The sequence below is a fragment of the Triturus cristatus genome, chromosome 12 (genome assembly GCF_964204655.1).
Source record: "Triturus cristatus chromosome 12, aTriCri1.1, whole genome shotgun sequence".
Classification (NCBI taxonomy): Eukaryota; Metazoa; Chordata; class Amphibia; order Caudata; family Salamandridae; genus Triturus; species Triturus cristatus.
In genome coordinates this window covers 39,803,968-39,821,548 of record NC_140595.1, presented here as the reverse complement: position 1 = coordinate 39,821,548, position 17,581 = coordinate 39,803,968, and the positions used below count along the sequence as shown (strand labels likewise).

Sequence of the window (17,581 nt, the reverse complement as noted above, 5' to 3'; positions counted from 1 at the left end):
TTTGGTTGACGGAGCTCTCAATTCAGCACGAAGGGAGGTCATCTCCTCCTTAAGTTGGGAGAAGTCACCCTCCGTGGTTAAGGATCGCTCCTCCACCTTGTGGAGATCCGCCCTCAGCTAGCTAATGGCTTGGAAGACCGTCTCTATCTTTGCTTGGACTGCCGCACTTGAGGACTCGATGGTGGCAAGTATTTAGGCTCCTGTTGAGGGGTCCCATGGGGATTTCACTATGTCCCGCAACTGAAAGGGGGAGGGCGGTTTTGCCATTGCACTGGACCATGGGGCTGTGAATTGGTCCATCTTAGTTTTCTGGGCACCTCTTTGTGGTCGATCTTTTCTCGTGTTAGGCTCCAAAGGCCTTTCAACCTCTGAGTGTGATCCTCCTCGTGTCAGGGAGCGGCAAGTTATAGAGGCCAGAATAATTGCCCAAATGAATGCAGGGTGCAAGAATCTGCAGAACAGTTGCTACACCCACGTCACCCCAACACCTCAGTTGTACAGGTTGATAGCCTTTGGGCCGCCAGCTGATCCCAAGCATCTTGTTTATTTCCCCTAGGCAGCCTCCTTCCCTAGCTTCAGCCTACTGACCCATAGGGCCCAAGTCCTCAGTGCACCGAGGGGCGCATCGCAGCCAATACAGTGTCCAAGGGCAGCAGCGTCTCCCAGTATGAAGATTGTGCTGTCTCACCCTAGCACCACAACTGCAGGTACGTCCTGCAGTATTCAGTAGGCTGCCAGTACTCGAGGGGTGGGAGGGGCACATCGTCCCACCCGCTAGAGGCTGTAATGCAGAGAACCCCAAATAAGCGACATAGGCTCCCCAACCACCATAAGCAACCAGCTGCACCCCCAGCGGAACAATGGCTGACCATAGTGCTCACCTGCTGCAGCTGTTACTGGCCGCCGCTTAGAACACAGGTCCGGCTCATTCTTGTCGCTGTGGCCTCCCCAGCCCCGCCTCTGGGTAATAGCCGGCTGCGACTTTTGATACAGAGACTGTGCAGCCACATGGCAGAGCAGCCGCAGTCCTAACCATGGTGGCTTTCTTAGCAGCGCTATGCACCCCAGCCAGCACAACTCCTCTGTGTTCCCTGCTGGATGGTGAGAGACCTTCAACCTCCCAGGCAACAGCAGATCAAGGCACTACACCACCGACCTTCCGACTGCCATGTCCATTGGTGCCAGCAACCGTCATCCAAATCATCGGGCCACAGTCGCACCTCAGCACCAATCACATGGCCTAGGATCCGCTCGAGCACCCATCGTTGCACCACACTGCCTCAAGTACGGACGAGTTGCCGCTCCCGAAATGTAGACTGCGCAATTGCCTCCGGCGTCTCCGACACCAACTGTCCGCTCCCGGTCTCTCAGAGATAGTCTTGCCACAGGCTTGTCAATAATGGCAAGCGGCCTCCTGCCACTTTCCATGCCCACCTCCTCTGTGCAAGGCTGCCACGCTCCCCAGCCTGGGGACTGCACAACCAACCTCGCCTATGGTACCGACGTCCAAACTCCTCGGCAGACTCTCACGTCATGGAATTACTACCCCAGCTTATCCCAGTCCGAAGCTCTGCTCCAGAAATGGGCCGCGCCAGCCCCGAGGGCTTTCTGGCTCACCTCCGGCTGCTGTGTGCATGGCAGTCTTGTCGCAGTTCTCTCCCTCCTCACTAGGCCTGAGGGGTACTGCATCATCAGTGCGGCAGTACAGGTCCAAACCCTGACCTCCTCTCCACCAAGCCCCAGGCCAGCGAATATGTGGGAAATGACGGGCACCACCTACTGGTGCACACTACGTTCTCACTCCTCCACAGCACAAGGCAGCTACGTTACCTGACCAGGGACCATGCAACCAACCCCGCCCGAGGCACTATATTGGTATTGCGTCTCCCTGCATGCTCACCTCCACAGCGAATCGAGCCCTCCAAAGCCCACGGGAGCAGGTTCCTCGTTGCCCTCAGTTGCTTGAAAAGAGTGCCCTCAGTTTCTAGGGCATTGCATGTCATCCCCGCCACCAATCTCCAGTGGGCCGCACCCGGGACTCCAATGCTAATTCTGGGCACCCCTCCCGTCATCCACGGTAAACGTATACTCCTCCATGGCCCCCAGTGCAAAGGCGATCCAGTCAATAGGCCCCCTCATCGGGCAGCAGGAAGCACGAATAATGGAGAGTTCTCACAGGGCGGAGCTCAAGAAGCAACGCCCCTGCGGCCATTCTCCAGGCCATGCACCCTCAGCCTTCGTGTTAACTGGGTTTAAACAATGTTTCATGGGCAGTGTCAGAGCCAAAACTCAAGGTGTCCGAGCATCATGCAGTAGAACATGTCATGTTTTAGGTTGTTTGGCAGTGGTATCTAGATTTCCAGACTTAGTTAATGACATTACATATGTTTGCTTTTGATCAGTGTTCTTTAAAGTCTCTTGCTGAGGTGCTCAAATATAGAAATGAATAGTTAATAATAGTATTTTCTGCTAACAAGAAAAGCCACCTAAAGGTACCCATTCTAAACCTGACATACAATAATGTATTGTGAACTTATTTCCTATTTTGTACTTTGTACAAATTCCATTCATAATAAAGTACCTTATCCACATTGTTTAACAGTTTGATTCCTGTAAAGCATTGCACACTTTAAACTAATGTTTGTCAGCAGTTTGTCTGTAGCATCTACTCACATGTATGACTTTGTTAGCCACTTGAAGATTTGCAGCCAGTGAATGTCAACGTAAAAAAAAAATGCCCTCCAACCTGCCTCTTTATGTAATACCTCGTAAATGTTGCAGTGTATTTCCCCTTGTCCTACTTACAGCTTCATATGAATGCCAAACTATATTTTCCGAACCCATGATTTTAAAACGTACAGTTTCCTATCTTATGTAGTTTTTTTTTTTTATTATTTTAATTTTATAAACATTAAAGCAACAATTAACATGCACAACCATATCCCTACATCCCAGAGGCCGGCAACCAAGGATGAATTTAAAACCATAGAGAAGGAATAGAGGTGAGCTGACACAGCTGTTACACCGACAACCCAGAGGTCCGGCAGCGATTTAAACAGCACGCGATACAATGGCATAGGTTGCACAAAAGACTACCAAAGGATACAAAATATACTAACCCATTCTTGACAATTAGAACAAACACCCCTCCCCCCCACCTGTCAGAACCTCAACCCACCAACCAAGACCCCGCCCATCTGTCGACTCCCCCAGTGTCTTTAAGTGCACCACTGTTAGATATGCCCTGCGACCCACTTCACAGGATAACGTCCCATAGCGTTGGGCCTGTCCCCCCAGTCCAGTAGCACAGTGCGGTCTAATAATCCCGTTAGCCGCAGCGACCTTCAGGCAGCATTAGTTCTCAAAAGGTCTGCCCCGCCCATCGCTTACCAGTTCACAAATGGAGTCCATATATCTTTAGGCCTAGATCTGCTTGGCATCAATTCCCAGTAGCATGTTAGTTGGTCTTTACAGTAAATGGCAGCCTTCAGCCACTCTGCAATTGTAGGAGGATGTTGCTTTTTCCAATGCATGGCCACCTGGCGTTTGGCCAATATCAGCAGCATGGCGGTGAGTTTCCAAGAGCACTTTGGGACCTCCATTACGAAGCCCAGCAACGCTGTCAATGGTGTGACTGGAATGTGAAATCCGGTAATTTGCCCTACATGTAAAAAGATCAATTCCCAATATTGTGCTATTACCCCGCATTGCCATGCCAGGTGTGGAAATGTGGCTGTGGGTGTACCGCATCTCCAGCAGTTCGTGTCAGGATGTAAGCCCATACGGAATAGCTGCGGTGGTGTGCGATAAACCCTATATATGAAATTAAAATGTACCAGCCTCAATCTATAATTAGGCGACAATTGCTCCAGCTGGGAGCAGCAGAACTGCCATTGTCAATCCGTGATAGTTATACCAGCCTCTGTTTCCCAATCTGCCTTGGCAGCTGGGACAATAATGGGAGAGTGCTTTTGTGTTATACTGTAGATTTGTGTGATCAATTTGCGGGTGACGGGTTTGACAACAGGTTGTCCAATGCCTGCAAAGCAGGTGGTTCCCTTGGGAAATCCGCATACCTGGCCCTACAGGCAGCTCTCATTTGATAATACAACAATCTGTCCATCGCTGTTGGCTCCTGGGCCCCGCACATCTGCTGAAGCGATAGGAACGTAGATTCAGGATAGAGGTCACCCCCTTTCACCAAGTCATGTGCCATAGCCCTCTTGGTCGCGGCTCTATCCATCAGCGGTGTTAGTAGTGGATTGCCCCCCAGTGGCATTGATGGTGCGTACAGTTCCTGCAATCCCACCCTCCTTGCAATACCTCTCCATGCCCAGCGTGTCGCCTCCACTGTGTCTATTTCTAGATGAGGTTGTTTATATGGCTGATAAACAGCCGCGTTCAGAGGTATAGGAGCAACCCGATCTATTTCTATCGCCACATAGGGCTGAAACTGGGTCGGATGATGCCAGAAGTGCAGATACTGTGCCTGTGCACTATAGGCATAGAGCTCAAAATCTGGGGCGCCCAAACCTCCCTGTGCCAACGGCAGTGTCAATAGTTTCCATGAAACCCTAGGTTGTTTGCCCGCCCATACCAATTCTAGAATAAGGGAGCGAAGTCGTTTAAAAAAGTGAGAGTTCAATGGCATGGGGATATTTGCAAACAAATATAATAATTTGGGTAAGAGAACCATCTTAGTTATCGCAATGCGCCCTGTCAGGGAGAGCGGTAGTGATTTCCATCATTGAATTTTGCTTTCCATCCAATCTATTACACCACCGTAATTGGCCAACCAAATTTCTTGCAGGGATCTGCTCACCTTGATCCCCAAATATCTCATTGGCTCCTCAGCCCAATGTATCGGAAATTCCATGTCAAATGGGCCAGTGGAATCAGTTAGTGGGAACAGCACGGATTTAGTCCAGTTTATTTGAATACCAGTCAATCCCCCATATCTAACCAGCTCTCTCATGACTGTATCAAAATTATCGCTGGGATTGACCAAATAGATAGCCATGTCATCGGCATACATAGAAATCAAGAGGCCCCTAGAGGTGAATCCTATACTCCAATGCGTGTGATGTTGGCGTAATCGAGCCGCCAGTGGCTATAGCAAATAACAGGGGCAACAGAGGGCAACCCTGCCTTGTCCCTCTCATGATTTCAAAAGAGTCTGACACCTGCCCGTTCATCCTGATCCTCGCCATTGGCTGTGTGTATATTATCTGCATCTGTTTGATGAACAAGGGGCTTTGGCCCATTTTGGGCAATAGCGTAAAAAAGGAATTTCCACTCTAGGGAGTCAAAAGCTTTAGTCGCATCCAGCAGTGCAGCAACTGCCTTGACATGGTGGGCCAGGTAGTGCAAGAGCCCGAAGAGAGTTCTTAAATTGTGAGCCGTTGAGCGCCCGGGTATAAACCCAGATTGATCTGGCAAGGCTATTTGCGGGAGCATCGGCTGCAGCCTATTCGCTATCAATTTGGCATAAATTTTGGCATCTAAATTAATTAGCGACAAGGGACGATATGACTCTGGCCGGGTAGGGTCTTTATCAGGTTTAAGTATAGTGATGATAATTGCCTCACGCAATGTGGGAGGTAGCGTACCTGTTTCCATGGCCTCCAAGTATACCTGTAGTAGCCGGGGTGCTATAATATCAACGTATTCTTTATAGAAGGCTGCTGTCAAGCCATCTGCACCAGGTGCCTTATCAGCCGGCATGCTATTGATCACTTGTCGTATGTCCTCCACCGATATTGGCAATTCCATATTTTCTCTGGCCCATCATTGAACCATGCCATTGCAACAGTATTCAAGTAATCTGAGATGTCCGTCTGTGAGGGGTTAAATTTAGAAGTATAGAGGCGTCGGTAAAAATCAGTCATTGTTTGCAATATGTCCGGTGATCTAGCCACCGCCCCCCCCCCCCCCGTCTGTGTGGAGTTCAATAAGATATTCAGTACCCCTAGGGGATCCGAGGAGGCCCACCAGTGTTTTCCCCGCACGCTCGCCCTCACCATAACGCCTAGCCTGAGTGTATTTATGCAAACATTTCGTTTCCCTTTCCGCCTCTTGCTGGAATTCCGTTAATTTAGAGCGGAACTGGGCCACGCCACAACGTCTGGGGCAGGATTTATCAACAGCGCACTTTCTAGTTCTCTAAGTTCACACTCCACTCTGCGGAGGGTATTCCGAATGTCTTTGAGAACCCCTGTTTTTAGTGCTATACAATTCCCCCTTGTGACCACTTTGAATGCTTCCCATAGTACTCCTTGGGAGTCCACAGTGCCCTCATTTAGTGTAAAGTAATCCACTAGCTTGCCCCGCAGCTCCTCCCGAAAAACCTGATTTAAGAGGGCGCCGGAAGGGAATCTCCATGTGAACGGTTGTTTATATGGCTCTGGTATGTGCAGCTTTATATAGGTGGGTGCGTGATCAGAGAATGTGCGCGGGTGGTGCCCGGTATCCAATACCCTTGTATGTATGTCTTTGGACACGAGCCCACGCATGTACCGACTCTAGCCGTTGGATATAGCACCCTCCATGTATCCACTAATTGAAGGTCCGTTATAGTATCGGACAACATTCCCGCAGCTTTTGGGTGATGGTCTCGGGACGTCCCCTGCCTGTCCAATGCCGTTGAAAGCACAACGTTGAAAACACCCACCAGAGCACTGCCCCCCCCCCCCCCCCCGCCCATTGTCTGTAGTTTCTGCCACAGTAGGTGGAAGAATTCAGGACAGTCTGTATTGGGGCCATACGTGTTAACTAGCACCGTCGGGGTATTGTATAAGGTGCCCTGCAATATAAGGAACCGCCCCTCCTTATCTGCTATGGTACGATGCGTTTTCCAATGTAGGCCTTTGCGTATAAGGACAGCAACACCCCTGGAATAGTTTGAGTATCCCGCTTCCACCACCTCACCCCATCTGTTATGACGGAGAAAACCCGCCGCTGCACATGTTAAGTGTGTTTCTTGAAGCAAACAAATGTCAACCTCATGCCTGGACAGGTAGGAGTGAATTAATCTGGTCTTTCTGCGATCATTTAGGCCTCTAACATTCCATGAAATGCATGTAAGGGCAGTCATGACTGTGGGTTGGCATAGCGATAAGTGCATGTCTTGGGACCAAAGCTGAGCTGTGTTACGTACATGTGGTGCATCAGCATTATGCAATGACACAATACAATGTCAAACGCAGGGTCTTGAGCCGACCTAAGCACAAAAGCAAACACCTCACTCCAAGAGGTCATGTCGGCCAGTGTGGTTGTATGAAGCAGTGTAGGTCCTGACAGGTGTAAACAAGAAAACATTAACTCCCTCATCCCCCCTCCCACACCAACCCCGCCAATTAGGTTGTGACATTACCCCCCCCTCCCTAACTAACTGTAAACCAACTGCCCACAGTTGCAAACATGAGGGATCCATCCCAAGGAGGCCCGTGGGTCCGCCAGCAAGACACCCCTGCACTCTTGGCAGGGTGGCCGAGATAATAGCCCACCAACCTGGAGCTGTGGATCCCCCACCAGCATGACATTGTAATTATATTGCATGAAGATATGGCATCAAATCTCTAAACATTCAACATTAATGTTCCCGTGCTATGATTTAGCAATGGAAGTACGGGAGCCTATCTAGGACACTTAGCTGAGTAGTTAGAGCTCTGGTTTCGGGCCGTCAGTCATTGTCGCTCAGGTTACCTTCGGCTGAGGCATCTCCAGGCAGTGGGCGCTGTTTATGCTCCTTAGCCAACTGCTTAGCGTATGATAGGGCTGCTTTGGCGTCCGTGAAAAATGTAGGTCTGCCATTGCCCTGGATGCGCAGCTTGGCAGGATAGATCAGGGCGTATTTGGTGCCTATTTGCTGGAAGATTTTCTTTGCAGGTAAAAATTCTCGTCTTGCCGCCTGTACCTGGATATAGTGCGATGTCATTCCCTTTGTATTGGATAGCTCCTTTTTCTCTCGCCAGCCGTAATATTGTGTCCCGATCTCTTTTATTTAAGCCCCTTAACACTATAGGTCTTGCCGGTACTCCCGGTCGCGGCCTGGGCCCCAGTGTCTGGTGCGCTCGTTCGATTAAGAACATCGCGGATAGGTCAGAACCAAAAAGCTCAGACATCATCGTCTCTATGTATTTCTCCATGTTCTGAATGTCTGTGCATTCCGCAACCCCCGTGATTCTGATATTGTTCCTCCGCGACCGGGCCACCAAATCCTCGTTCTTTTGTCATATCACACGGAGTACACCATCCATTTCCCGCATTTTCTTGTCCAACTCCGTATGACCCTCCTCCGTCTCAGTCACTCTTGTTTCCAGGACACTAGTTCGACCTTCCTGTTTGTATATACGTTGTGTGATCCTGTCCATTCTCTCCGCAAACGAATCCATTTTAGAGTCTAACCCTTGGAGGCTCGTTTTTAGGTCTTGAAACATCTCCCGGATATCCTCTGCAGGCGGATGGGCAGCCGCCCTGTTCCCAGCAGACTCCTGCTGTCCAGCGTCGGTATCCGCTGTTTTAGCGGTCTGTTTGTCAAACGTTATCCGGGTTTGGCGTGTGTCCGTCGCTGACCACAGAGTCTCCACCAGCGAGGGAGCAGCAGATCACGGCCCGCGGCACACTGCGCATACGCAAGCGTCGTCCCCCCTCGGGCGCCCCCCAGTGTTCTGCCGCAGGCCAAGGGCCCCCCACCGGCACCGACTCCACCGCCTGCGTGCTCTCCGCTTTGGGAGTGTGAGCGTCGGAGCCGCCAGGAACCCTCGCCCGGCGACGTCCAGGGCCGGCCCCAACAAGCAGGCCCACAGCAGTGCCACCGGCCGCCACCACCGCACACCCACAGCCAGGGACTCCCGACAGCCATGCCACCCCTGAGGCCAGAGATCGCAGCAGCAATCCACACACCACCAGTATTGCAGATGTACGGGGGCCACCTCCGTCAGCCGAAAGCTGCACCTCTCACTTTCAGTTCACCCCTGTTGGCTTCATAGGGGAAAGCAGCACAAGGACACACCATGGAGACTCGCAGGATGGGTTCTTCTGGCATACGACCACATCAGCCCCTGTGTAGAGCATGAGCCTGCGTCCGCTGCAGCCACCACCGAGGATCGACCCCCCCCCCCCCCGCTGCTATGAAATAGGCCCACGCGGCGCCAAACCAACGCGGAAGACTCCGGCCGCCAATCACGTTCCCCTCGCCTGCCTCCGTCCTCCCTGTCTTCAGGTAAACGGAATGGGAGCCAGCGATAATGAATCAGAAGCGGTCTCCGGCGTGGGACTTAGCGTCGCGCGAGACCCGTCCACAGTCCCCCGTCGCCAATCCAGCGCTTGGGTTACCGTCTCCGCAGCGGCCCATCCCAGCACGCACACAGGTGTGCGCGATTTCCAGGCAGCTCAAAGGTAGCTACCATTTTTTTGTAGGTTTTGTTTAAAAAGGGAGGAGCAATCGTCAGACTTCAGCGCATGTCGTCCTCAGGGATCCGACAGAGGGCAGACCCAGCCCGCACACGCCAGCACTCACCGACGTATCTTTCAGCCGGAAGCCTCAAGCATCAAGGGCAGGTCCGCCCCACACAGCCCATCGGCCCCGGCCTCGTCAGCGGGCCAGGCAGTCACCCGAGACCCCGGCTCTAGCTAGGCTCTCGCGCAAGCAGGCCCGCGCTTCCCGCAGCTGTATCTCTCCCCTGCGGGCAAGCCAGCAGCCGTCAGCGCTCCTCCGCTTTGGCGAGCAACTCCGGTTGCGATTGAGCTTGGTGGGACACCAACTCCAGGCAGCTATGTCGGATATTTAATGAATTTGCTTATCTCGGCCGGCGGAGCTGCGCTAGTAAGTGGCCATTTCGCTGCACGGCGAACCCACGCCCCCCTCCTATCTTATGTAGTTACCTGGGAAAGACATTATTGCTTTCGGAGTTGCAATAAGTTTAGGGTATTGAGGTTAGTTAGCCGTAAGATGACTTTTTGCCATGAGACCATAATGACCGAATAACCCACTCTGTGGTTGTCTTGTCATGGGCTAAAGATGTGCTCTCCTAGGTGGTTATTTTCCATTGCAGAAAAAGTATTGTGGTTTAAGACAGTTTATGCAGTACAATTTCCTTATTGAAGGCCAGTGGTGAACTGAAAACTAGACCAACTGTTTGGAGAGCCTTGCATTGAACAACAGTCCATTATTTGTTACATAGTTCATTTTACCGAATGGAAAGCCTACTGAACAGATCCATTTCAGAGTGGATTTATATAGCATACGCTAACTCTAAAGCAGTGGACTACTAGGTATAGGGGTTACCTTTCATGTGCTTTGTAATGTGATGGGATGGGCATAGGGCTAAAAGAGAAGTAAAGTGGATGTGTGGGTAATAAGGGGGAGTGGTGGACAAGAGGTTTTTATATGATAGAGACATCTGGCCACAGATTACTTACCCTTGAATATCCCTGGCGTCAGACTGGATCCAGAAGATTTTTCCGAGAACAATAACCCTGTGCACCAGAAGGTGGTGTTACTTGGCTCCGTGTGACATAGTTGGCGTCATCCGCGCTGGAAGTGACGTCCGCGCCACCTATGTAGGTGCCACTATGGCACTCTGACCTCAGTTTTTTTCTGTCCGCATCAGTCAAGCGCTGATCCATGAAGAGAGCTAACCTGTGTCACTTTTTGATAGGATTTTTTGCCGACCAATTTTTAGGTAGAGCATAACGCAGCGCACATGTGCTGCTCTAGGAGAAGGCCTCTTGGAATCACTTCCGACTTTCTACAAACTCGTGCGTGTGGTGTTCGATATTCCACACATGCTATTGGCCTTTGCGTGTGGCTTTCAAAAATGAAAGCACTCAATTGGCCAAAGGTGGGTGCATGTCCCACCTTTTCTGAGAATGTTTACTCCCACTGCGTTTAGCTGTCGGGAGCGAGCAGCGGCGCGCAGCGTGCCATCTGTTGTGGATCATGTTTAATTTCAAGACTATGCAGCTTTACCTACAAGGCGCGTCCCCTCCACTCCGGCCAAGGGACAGACCCCACCGCCACAGAAGTGCGCGCTTCTTTTCCAGCACTCGCATTCATGACAATAAGATACTAACAAGGAATGTCCCCTCCACCCCGCCCAAGGGACAGACCCCACCGCCACAAGAGTGCGCGCTTCTTTTTCCAGCACTCACATTTCAGCTGTGTCAGCACTCTCTTCCTGCACCGTTATCTTTGTATTAGTAGGTTATTGTCAAGACATTTGCTGTACTCTGTAGTTAGCCTCTATAGTCGGTACCATCTTAAAAATTAACCACACCTTTTAACATTAGCGTTTTTTCATCGCCGTGGTGCGTGCTTCCTTTTACACATCTGCGCAGCTGTGTTGTGCACTACCTTTGACTTTTCTGCACAGTGCACAGCTGTGGTGCGTGTTTCCTTTCCCCACAATGCTTTTGGTGCTCGCTCGATCCAGGGATGTAACGCAGGCCCTTGCTGGGGGCTTAATTTGAGCCAGTGTCTGCCGGTGCGCACATGGGCACTTAATTATTAGCACTTGCTTTTTGTGCGTGCTTGCTGGCACCGGCTGCTAAATAATGCCTCTGCGCAGCTGTGGTGCGTGCTACATTATATATCTCTGCACAGTGCACAGCTGTGGTGTGTGCTTCCTTTCCCCCCATTGCACAGTACACAGCTTCAAAATGGACCGCACCTTTTAACATTCGTGTTTTTTCATCACCGTGGTATGTGCTTCCTTTCACATCTCTGCGCAGCTGTGGTGCGTGCTTCCTTTCACCCCACTGCACAGTAGTGGCGCGTGCTTCCTTTCACAACACTGCACAGTGCAGATATGTGGTGTGTGCCTCCTTTCACCCCAGCGCACAGCTGTGGTGCGTGCTTCCTTTCACCTTATTGCACAGTGCACAGCTGAGGTGCGTGTTTTCTTCACCCCACTGCACATGCCCCCTCCATCACACCCGCGTGGTTCTCTCGTTTTCGGTTTAATAAACAAATTTCACACACAGATGCCCAGGTTTCCGATGTTAGCATTTATGAACTCACTGGACCTCGCAGCTTTTCTTACAAGGTGCGTCCCCTCCACTCCGGTCGAGGTACAGACCCCACCGTCATAAGCTGGATTATAAAGTGCCCTGACAGAAGCACCAAGGCGCTGGACCTTGCAGCTTTCCTTACAAGGTGCGTCCTCTCCACCCTGGCCGAGGGACAAACTCCTCCGCCACAAGCTGCTGTGATAGTATGATGTTATTAATTTTTATTATTCCTTGCAACTTGGGCATTGACATTATTTCCCTTTATTACACTATTTGTTAGTTTTAAAATCGTCATCAGCAGCAAGATTTGTGCCCCTGTGCTGCCCAGACAGGAAGCACACCAGTACTGCCACTGTAACAGGAGGCATACCCACCACCCCTCCCACACTTCAAACAGACGGCGCTACAGTAAACAGTCTGTGTATTGTTTCTTATTGCTGCAATTTATCTCCCTTCACTTTCTCGTTACCCACCCCCACATAACAATATTAGCATCAACACAGTAACACCTCCTCATCAGTGCACCACCAGTGCAGCAACATGTCACCATCAGCCCAGTACTACCTCAGATGCACTGCAGCAATACCTCATTATCAACACAGCACCATCTCAGCATTAGCACAGCACCACCTCCACATCAGTGCGGCACAACCAGTGCAACACCAGCTCAGCACCTGCACAGCCCCACACCAGCAGTAATTCAGAACCAACCAAAGCACCACTTTAGCATCAATACAGCAACACCTCCACACAGAACAAAAACAACATCACTTGGCACCACATAAGCACCAGTTCAGCTACACAACATCAGCATAACTCATCACCACAACATCACTCAGCACCACCTCAGCATCACTCAGTACCACCTATGTATCATTCAGCATCACATAAGCATCAGCTCGGAATCAGTGCACCACCACTTCAGCATCACCTCAATATCATTCTGGATCACCTCCGCCACTACTCACAACCACCTCAGCATCACTCCACACCACTTCAGTTTGGCATAAAAATGTGACATCTTTTAGTTCTCCACAAATAACTATCCACTACTCCTATCTAAATAAAATACTATTTAACAACATCCACCCTCCCGTTGTTTATATCCCACACCTAACAATAAAAACTATAACAAAAATTAATTACAACAAGCAAGGGAAAATTGACAGCATTGCATAAACAAATAAACTAGAACACATTTTTTGTATTAATTTTGTTTTTCAGTACAATATTTCAGTTATATATAATGTTTTTTCGGTTAGATATAAGGTGACAGAAATAGTTAAACACTATAAATTATACATTTTCAACATGCTGCACAACATTCACAATGCTCTACAACACTTATGAAAAACGTTAACAAAGCCAATAGCTCTGTCTAAACACTTGTAACGCCCCAAAGTTGAGACCTATTGGCTATGCAAATGCTTGTTGGTGTATTGGAAGTCATGTCGAGGAAGACTTAAGGGTTCAAACCGTGTGGCGTCTGTCTGTGGCGGACTCGCATTTGCTTTGCCTATGGTGTCTGGAATGCGACCATGACTAATTCGTGCTCCGACTGCCAGCCCATGACTCCGAAGGCTTTAAGGCGTGGTCCCTAAAGCTCCTTGTGGCCTGGAAGGCGAAACCCTGTCGCTCGAATCCTCGGAGGTCATGATCCGGGCGCAGCTCCAGGAGTCCCTAGTCCTCTTCGTCACATTCGAAATCATCAGGACATTTGAGTAAGAGGCAAAAGAAATTGAAGCGTGCTTCAACTTATCTCCATCCATCGGCTGATGTTACTGAGGAGCCTCAGCATTTAGGGCCTCATTCTACAGAAACTGCGCCTGGGTCACCTCCGCTCCTCCCCGATTTTCCGGGTGCCAGAGTGAACCCCGCCCAACTGAGAATTGAATGAGGCTATGCAACTCCTTATTGGGCGGCCTGACTCCTCCAGGGTGCCTCCAGGGCTACCCCCTACTCACCTTTAGAGTCCACCCCTACTTCCATGCTTTCACCCTACGACCGGCTGATAGAGGATCATTTGATTTTTCCTCCGGGATGAAGTCATGATTCACTTGGCCATGAGAGTCATAGAGAGGGTTCCGCAGCTAGAAGTAGACTGTGGTTGCTATTCCCCCTACTTTCTGGTCCCGATAAAAGCCAAGGCCCGTCAACCTAGCCTACACCTATGAGCCCTAAACTACTTCCTCAAAAAAAGAACAATTCAACATGCTCACGCGAGCTCAGGTCCTGCCTTCCCTGGACCCAGAAGACTGGATGGTAGAGCTGGACTTGTAGGATGCCTATTTCCATATTCCCACCCTGACTGTCCATCAGCGCTACCTGCGGTTTACGGTAGGCCACAAGGATTTTCAGTTCACTGTGGACCCTTTTGGCCTCGGCAGCGCCCCTCGTGTGTCCCCCAAGGTGATGGCAGTGGTCGCAGCTCAGGGGTACAGGCTTCCCCCTCTTGACAACTGGCTGTTAAAGGCGAGCTCGCCCCAGGCTGTCGTCTCCCACCTCCAGACCTCGGTGAACCGTCTGCTTTCGCTAGGATTCATTATTGATGTGCCGAAGTCATACATGACTTCCTCTCAGACGCTCCGTTTCATTGCAGCTGTTCTGGATACTGTATAGTTTCTGGTGTATCCTCCCAAACTGCGAGTTCTGGGTATTCAGGCTTAGATTGAGATATTTCAGCTGCTGGGCCGCATGGCCTCCTGCTAGCGACACATGCCAGATGGCATATGCATGCTCTGCAGTGGGACCTGAAGTTCCAGTGGGCGCAGCATCAGAGAAATCTCCCCGACTTAGCCCAGATCTCAGAGGGAACTGCATGAGACCTGAAGTGGTGGCTAACAAACCACAATTGGGTTAGTGTCAGACCCCTCTCCCTTCCTCAACCAGATCTCACGGTAGAGACAGATGCTTCACTCATGGAATGGCGCAGCCATCTGGGACAGAGGTGTAGAGCAGAGGACTCTAGCCTGCGGCGGAATCTGGACTCCACATCAACGTGCTGGAGCTCATTGTGATCCGATTGGCATTGAAAGCCTTTCTACCCTTCATCAAAGAAAGGCTCGTTCAGGTGTTCACAGACCACCCCACCGCCATCTGGTACTGCAACGGATTGAACGGAGTGGGGTTGTGGACCCTTTATCAAGAGGCTCTGTCCTTCTGGACATGGCTGGAACAGAAGGGCATATTCCTGGTGGTTCAAAATCTGCGTGTTCCCTGAACACCAAGGCAGACAAACTCAGCTGTCGATGCCCAGCGGATCACGAGTGGCGTCTCCATCCAGAGGTGATGTAAGGTCTTTCAGCAGTGGGGAGAGCCTTGGTTAGATCTGTTCACCTCCGCAGAGAGCGTTCAATGTCAGCAGTTTTGCAAGCTTGAATTTTCAAGGGGGCTCTTGCTCGGAGACTCTTTTGGTCTTGAGTGGAGCTCAGGCCTTCTGTACCCCTTCTGCCCATACCCGTCCTGTCCAGAGTTCTCAATGGGATTAGGAATGACTGGGGTCAAGTTATCCTTGTCGCTCTGAACTGGGCATGGAGGGTCTGGTATCCCGAGTTTCTACAGATGAGTATTGATCCTCCGATTTCCTGCCCCTTTGAGAGGATCTTCTGTTGCAGCGGAAGAGGAGAGTCCTCCACCCAAACTTGTCAACTCTGCGCCTTCTTGCATGGAGATCGAGCAGCGACAGCTTTTGACCTTTCTCCCCAAGTCTTCAATGTTAGTCTGGTATCCAGGCATCCCTTCACTAAGACGGTGTACACCTGCTGGTGGAACAAAAGTCTATTGACCCTCTTTTTGCTTCCCTTTCTGATATTTAGCTTTTTTTGTCCTTGCCCAGCAGGGCTCTGCTCTCGTCACCTTGAAAAAGGGTATATTTTGGATTTGCCCTCCTTCCTGAGGCTGCCAGACTCTCCCTGTTTAAATCACCATTTGTACATAGATTTTTGAAAAGCCATGTACATATTTTCGCTTCTGCCCCTTTCCTTATGCCTCTGTGGGACCTTAACTTGGTTCTCACTGTACGCTCCTTTTGTTCCCTGCATTATTGCCACCCTCCGGCTGGTCGCCATCGAATCATCCTTCTTAGTGGCAATTACATCTTCCAGGAGGGTGAGCGAGCTGCAGGCTTTATCTTGAAAGCCCCCCTTTCTAGCGATATTCCTTGACAAATTGGTGTTTTGCACTAGGGCTCCTTTCCTTCCGAAAGTGGTAACTCCATTTCATGTCGGTCACCTTGCCCACTTTCTACACTCTAATGCACCCCTCTAACGAAGAGGAGCGACTGCACCACTTAGATCCAAAAAGAGCGTTGTCGGTCTACCTTAATCACACAAAAGAGTTTGATTAGATGACCAACTCTTTGTGGGGTATGTTGGGGTGAAGAAAGGTTGTGCGGTGCAGAAGAGGACCATTTCCCATGGGTTGTCTTCTGCATCAAAATTTGCTATGGTCTTGCCAAGAATCAGCCTCCTGAAGGCATATGGGCTCATGCCACCACAGATAAGACGTCTACCACTACTTTGCAAAGCAGAGCATCAGTACTTGACATCTGTCAGAGAGCAGCGTGGCAATCCCTGCACAAATTCACCAGGCATTACTGCTTTTATAGTCAAGTCCACAGGGACGGACATTTTGTCCGCTCAGTCCTGCAAGATTTCCTAGTGTAGATTTCTCCGCAGTTCCTCCTACGGGCAGGGCATCGCTTGGCTAGCTATTCAAAGGTAAGGAATCTGCGGCTAGATATCTCTTATCAGATGGACAAGTTACTTACCTTCGGTATCGCCTTATCTGGTAGAGACATGATCTAGCCGCACATTTCTTACTACCCCACCCATCCTCCCCCCTCCCCCCCCCCCTCTGCGGACAAGTTTCTAGGGTCAGGGTTGTTCCCTTTCAGGGCCCTATTTTCTTATAAGCACACCAATGTCAGTACTCTAAATGGCTCTGCTTTTCTGGCATGGAAATTCGTGAAAAGTAACTGCCTTTACAGGTGACGTGGACGTCACTTCCAACACGGACGACGGCAATGACGTCACGCGGAGCCGACAGACGCCACCTACCGACGTGCAACAGAAACATCTTCTGGATCCAGTCTGACGCATGGGAATTTCAAAGGTAAGTCATCTGTGGCTGGATTATGTCTCTACCAGGTCTAAAAAAGTTTGCGATTAAAGGAATCCTTCAGAGTTATCATCAGGAGTTAACCAAATTTGGGATGGCACATAAAGGTATTTCTTGAAGAGATTAAGTAAATGGGGCATTTGTTTAGCACCCACTTCAATCTTGAGGAACCCTCAGTGCTCTTAAAGAGCAGTGCCTTTCGACTTATTTGTGCATGCTTTCTAGCACCAACATGTGAGGAAACATTTTTTATGTTGCTTCAATATTTCCTTTAAATGGCAAACTATTTCTTCACTTTGTCTGCTGGAGCATCAAGGATACCAACGTTAAAACATTCACACAGAAGCAAACTGTGTTCATGTAAAGTATTTGGTAAATCCGGGGAAATGAGAGCCAAAAGCTGTAGGTAAATAGGACAGTTTTAGATTGATATAATTAGTCCTGGCAGCAT

The 17,581-nt window shown here is 50.1% G+C and overlaps 1 protein-coding gene across 2 annotated transcripts in view; it reads left to right on the top strand.

The window, feature by feature from the left end:
* Positions 1–17,581, top strand: part of ELL (elongation factor for RNA polymerase II) — a 225,870-nt gene that overhangs the window by 54,833 nt on the left and 153,456 nt on the right. The window lies entirely within an intron of this gene.